Here is a 6,389-nt window from a genome sequence, read left to right as displayed (position 1 = left end):
ATATACCCCTAGTCCACCGTGGCTGCCATCCATTGCCGTCGGCCACCACCGCCGGTCGCCGGCCACCACCGCCGGCCGCCGGCCACCACCGCTGGTCGCCGACCGTTGGCGACCACCGGCGACCACCGGCGACCACCGCCGGTCGCCCCTGACCACCACCGGCCGCCGCCGACCACCGCCGGCCGTCGCCGTCGCCGACCACTGCCGGTCGCCGCCGCCGACCACCGCCAGCCGCCGGTGCCCACCGCCCGCCGCCGCCACCGGTGACCACCGTCGGCCGGCGCCGGTGATTGTCGTCGTCGCCGATTGCGGGTGGTGGCTGCCGGCGGAGAAGGCCAACGACGACGACCGTTGGTTGCCGCAAACTCCAGCAGAGGTGCGGTCGCAGAATATTTTTGTCATTTTATAATAATATGAATTACATTCTTTATAAAAAATAATGGACACCAAACAAAAGAATGTAATCATCCTTGTAATCAAAGATTACATACATTACATTACCAAACGTAGTAATGTAATCAAGATTACATTACATTACATTACAAATTTGATTACATTACAAGTAAGAATACATTACACCCAACCAAATGTAGCCTAAATGCATGATAATATATATTATTAGTCTGATATGAAATCTAGGTTTCTTGTGATTTATATTGATACATACTATAAGTTCAATATGTGGAAAAATAATTTATATTTTTAATTCTTAATTTAATAGTTTTAGCAACTCATATATTTTCACTACAAGAAAATTGAGATTTTACAACACTTAAAAGACAACGTTTTTTTTAAAAAGCGTTGTCTTTTTCTTTTTAACAACGCTTTTAGTGAAAAGCATTGTCTATTTCTTTATTTTCTTACTAATAGACAACGCTTTTTTAAAAATCGTTGTCTATTAGTAATTTTTATGGGTCAAACACAACGCTTTTTGAAAAGCGTTGTCTATTAGCATTTTTTTAATATCTACGACAACGATTTTTAAAAAGCGTTGTGTATTATTAAACCTTCATCTAAATATGGGATAATACAAACCGTTGGATCAAGTACCCTTAGGTTTCACTCTCACAACTCCTCATCTCATGCTTATCTTCCCGAACCCCTCTCACAACTCCTCATCTCATGCCTATCTTCCCGAACCCCTCTCACGCCCTCTCCTTCCAACTCCTCCTCTCACGTCCTCTCCATCCAACTCCTCTCTAGCAAACCCCTCTCCGGCGAACTCCTCTCTGCGAACCTCCTCTCCTCTGAATTCCTTCACCTCTTCGTCAAATAGCAAATGCCCTAATCACTCCGCTCTTGGATCGCCGCCCTCCGCACTTGGCCTCCTCTTTGGAAGATCGATATTTGCAGCTCGGTCTTTTTCTTGCTCTAGTTTGTCAGAGAAAATTGTTATTGACGGCCTGGGGGGATTTGTTTAAGCCGATTCATCCTTGTTTCATCTTTTTTTTTGTTAGGGTTTGCAAAGGCGGAAAGCAGTACGGAGGATGGAGAATCGCAGAGAGTATGAAAGGAACAGGGAAACGGGTCGTCTCTTTGCTTCCTCGTCGCTCGCTCTGCCACCACAGGTGGCGAGCAAGGCCGATCCATTCGTGCTTTCTTCCCCGAGTTAGATCTCATCCTTGATCGAGTTGAGAGCCCTTTGGGTGTGATTCGAGGCAACACAATTATGGATGATATCGCATCCATTACCATTTTTGACTGAAGCAGCTTGTTGTTTGATGATCTGTCGGAACTTGAGATTTTGAGTGCTCAGTTAAAATAATTTTTGAAACTCCGTACTAATGTCCTGTGGAATTTGTAGGAGCGATATGTGGCAATGGCAGCAAGAAGAAGAATGTTGCCTATCAACATATTCCCAATTTGGTTTGTTTTCTACAACTAATTCTTCTTCTTTTTTTTTTCCAAGGGAATTTACGTTTTAGTACCTATTTCTCAAATTCACAGCTTTACCTCTATGGGATGATACGATGGGAAATCAAACTCCACTTCGAGGATTTGGTGATTTCGACTTAGACAAATTGGATTTTGGAGGTGTGTTTGTCAACTTTGCTTTCTCTTCTGACTGTTTCAAGTCCTTCTAAATCTCAAGTGAGATAAATGGTAGCAGATGAGGTCGAGAAGGGTGTGGAGGAAGCAAACGAGGCATCAAGAGTGAAAAGGCGTCGTGTTCTAAATTTTTTTTCTGATGTTGATGGTGCCACAGTCGTCAATGAGCATTTATCCTCTGAAGTAGTTTGTTCCAAGACTGTTTCTTCAGATAGATAAATTAGATTCATCTTAATACTTTATTCAAATTAGGCTAAAGCATCCACTTGGTGCGTTTGATTTTTTTACTTTAGGTTCGGGAGGACTCGACATCAGCAAAAATATGCACACAAAATTTACAGTCGAATCTCACGTGTTCAGGTTTTAATTTTCTTACCTCGGAAAGAATTTTTCTAGCAGTAGATGTGGATTTCCAGCTATTCTAATCAAAGAATTTGTGATAGATGATAGATTTCTTTTCAGTAATGAAGTCTTGGATCCATCCTCAGATGAATGGATGGAGAACTATTTCAATGATAGTGAGATGTATTGCAACTCTAAATACACATCTTTTCCTTTCAATGCTTCATGGTTGAATTTACATAGTTGTTATATTCTGTTGATAATCTGGTGTTGACGTGATGTGATTAGATGCTCAGTCAGTAACCTGTTTCTTGTGTTTTAAGTGTACCAATGGGATGGACTTGTTTAGTATATATTGCAAGTTTAAGGAATCAATTGAATCAAAAAATATAGCAACCTGTTTGAGTTTTAGACGATAAGTGAAGGGTCATCCTTTCTTTGCACTCTAGAATCAAAGTCATATTTTATATGTATAGTTTAGTACACCGGAAAACTACATTTGCTATTGGAAAATTTCAAGTCAAATTGTGTTTGATAAAACTACAAGTTCTGCAAACCAAAGAAATCAGAACATATGCTGATTTCGACTTTAGTTCATGTGTAAGAACTCAAATGAAATATATGCTGTTCTTTTTGCACTGTATCTCTAATTATATATTTAGGTCTCACAATGGTTTCCCTAGCTTCTCCAATTATGCTATTCTTTTTGCTATATTTCCATGACGGAAACAAAGCCGCACATGTATTTTTTGTTTGTTCTATTCTCCGTTATTTTATGCTTAATTCTTTTTCTTTTAAAAGTTATTGTATGATGTGAATTGTAACATTTATTTTCAGCTATTACAAGAGAAAGACATAATTGCTCCTTACAAGCATTTGATCACCACATTCATCAACGATTCTTCTGGATTTGATGGTCGCCCAACCTTACTGTACTTTCAAGGAGGTATCGACAGGAAAGGTGTAAGTGTTTTGCTCTCTCCTGTTTCTTAAAAGATCCGTTCTTGAAAACTAATTCAATGCTGTTTCTTATTGACAATCATGTAGTCTTAGTAAATAAAATTGTCTTTGCTTTTAATTTAGTAATAAATTACCGTTAATATCAATTATCTGAAAGATCTTTTCTGTTCAGGGAGGTCTAGTTAGAAGAGCACTGTTTGATCTTCTTAAGGATGAAAAAGATGTGCACATCGCATCAGGAAGTCTCTATGAGAATGGAACACTTGAAGCGAGTCAGGGGATGCATTCTTCAAAATTTTGTCTCAATATCGCTGCCCATCTTCCAACCGGCTATTCGATGCCATAGCGAGCCATTGTGTTCCTGTCATCATAAGTGATGATATTGAGCTCCCGTATGAAGATGTTCTTGACTATTCCAACTTTTGCATCTTTGTTCCGACATCAAATGCAACAGGGAAAGGTTTCCTCATCGATTTGCTTAGATCTGTGAGCCAACAGGATTGGACCCGGATGTGGAAAAGGTTAAAGGAAGTGGAAGGCTACTTCGAGTACCAGTACCCTTCTAAGAAGGATGATGCAGTTCAGATGATATGACAGGCAGTGGCCCGGAAGGTGCCGTAAATATAAAAAATTACTGATGTGTATAGTTGAATTTTCTTGTAAATATTAATATTTTGTAATTGAATTATATTATTTGGTACGAGTTTGAAATCATTAGCTGAGCTAATTAATGTTATTTTATATGTCAAATTCGAATCTAGATATGGTAAAAGAAAATTAATAGTTTTGTAAATATAAAAAAATGATTTTGTAAATAGATTTTTTTAATTTTTTTAAAAAGACAACGCTTTTAAAGTGTTGCATAAGTGTTGTCTTTGCCAAAAATAACAACGCTTTTAAAGCGTTGCAATAATGATGTTTTTGTAAAAAATACACAACGCTTTTAAAGCGTTGCAAAAGCGTTGTCTTTACTACAAACGACAACGCTTTAAAAGTGTTCTTGTTGAGCAAACTTTTAATAACAATGCCTTTAACAACACTTTTTCAAGTACAAAGACAACGCTTTAAAAGCGTTGTCTATTAACTTTTTTTCTTGTAGTATTTGTATTCTTATTTGACTTATAATAGTATGAATTATCACCTCAAACCTATATCAAATACACATTAAAAGAAATAAAAACATAACCATACAGTTAAAATAATATTTAGACAACTTGAAATTGATTATAAGTTATTCGATACAAATTCCTAAAGTTTAATATGATACATAGACCTTGTGTATGAATTGAGCTCATGATACTCTCACTAGATTTAACAACTTAAATGATTTAATTATGTTTAATAAAAAGACCGTGTGAAGAAAATTTGAGATTTATTTAATTATTATAGTATTATGTTTGATTACTTTATTTAAGCTTAATTTAAATTGTATAAGTTTAATAATATTTCAAATTATATTCTCATTAGGTAATAATGTATATAAACAAAGTTTGGATGTATAATAAATTAGAAAATGAATTTATCAGAGATGATTTTATTGCTGAAGTTGAACAGTTAGTGAACTTTACTAAGAGTCATACAGAATATATATGATCCTGTCCGAAAGCTGAATCAACGGACGCTGGGCACGTGGCGCTATCCGAGTCGCCGACGTAGATCGTCGACTGATCGTACGAACCTCCAACGAACCTGCACAGAAGTCGGGCCGGGAAGGGGTTCCCGACGGCAACCCTCCGACGCTCAAGTCAGGCAAGCTAACAGTGAAGAAGTGGCTGCAAAAATTGTAGAACGCGTACCTTCGGCGAAGTATATGGCTCCTTATATAGAGCGGTGAAAGAGCTCACGCACACCTACCGAGGCAAATACGTGTCCTTAGCCCATACCTTGGTATGTGTTTGTCAGAAAGCTTACCTGACACCATACTGCTACAGTCCAGACACGTCTTCGATGGGACAGCGGAACACCTTGCCGCCAGATTTGGAGTATGGCCTAGTCATAGGACTTGACAGTTGTCATAAGATGTTCCTTGTCCTTCTCTCCCTACTCCATGCCGGGGCGTCCGGCCGGCCGGCACTCATCTCCCGTCCGACCGGGCGGCACTCATCTCCCGTCCGGCCAGCCGGCACTCATCTCCCGTCTGGCCAGCCGGCACTCATCTCACGTCCGGCCGGCCGGCACTCACATCACGTCCAGCCCTCCATATGCATCGGTATGCTGGGGAGATCCTCGGTAAGGTGCTATGTGGGGACTGCTAGCAGTATGTTACCTTATGTCTACGGCCGAGCATGACTTCCGCTCGGCCCTTCGTTACTATTCAATCAAGCGTCGGAACCCCGACTCTTGTCGAGGCGCCTTTTGCCATCAGTTATTCACCGGTCGGCCGGCCGGGAGGTCGGCCCATCCTTCTCCGGTCGGCCGACCGGTCCACCCTTCTCCGGTCGGCCACCTGGCCCTCTGACTTCCACGTGACGTTGACCCCTCAAAATGGGGGTCCCCTGTTCTAACCGCCGGATCACTTGCCTCCCCCTCAAGTCTAGTCGAAGGAGGTGAAGTCCGACTGACTGGACTGCCGATCTGACTGAGTAACGGCCGCTGCATTAGTCCGCTCGGCCAAGCTTAGGGATGCTCATCCGTTCGGCGGTGTCTTGCCCGTGCCTTGTATTCCAAGCGAATCCTCTTCCCTACTGCCAATCACGTGCGCTACGCGCGGTAAGGGGCGCTCATTAAATTCGACCTGTGTCCTGCTGACACGTGGCGATCTCGCTTCTGTCAGCGTATGGTGGCGGCGTTACGTCCGATGGGATAGCCGCCGTTTAAAATGAGCGGTTGGATGATTGCCTCGTTCTTCACGACCTGAATCGGACGGCTGAGGCCGTTCGAGGCTACCGCTATAAATCTCGCGACCTCTTCTCTCCGCCGCATTCTTGCTTCGTCGACCTTCGACTTCCCGCTGTTCTTTCTGCTCCGGCGACCTCGTGTCTTAGCTCCCCGACGACCCCGAGGCCCCTTTCGATCATTCCTTTTGCTCGTAAGCCTTC

General features: G+C 41.9%; 1 pseudogene; it reads left to right on the top strand.

Moving 5' to 3' along the window:
* The first annotated feature begins 1,080 nt into the window (after nucleotides 1–1,080).
* On the top strand, nucleotides 1,081–4,078 carry LOC122052396 (annotated as a pseudogene).
* The last annotated feature ends 2,311 nt before the right edge of the window (nucleotides 4,079–6,389 follow it).

Source organism: Zingiber officinale, chromosome 3A, assembly GCF_018446385.1.
Source record: "Zingiber officinale cultivar Zhangliang chromosome 3A, Zo_v1.1, whole genome shotgun sequence".
In the NCBI taxonomy this organism is placed as follows: domain Eukaryota; kingdom Viridiplantae; phylum Streptophyta; class Magnoliopsida; order Zingiberales; family Zingiberaceae; genus Zingiber; species Zingiber officinale.
The sequence above is the reverse complement of the archived record's forward strand: the minus strand, read 5'-3'. Positions and strand labels throughout refer to the sequence as shown.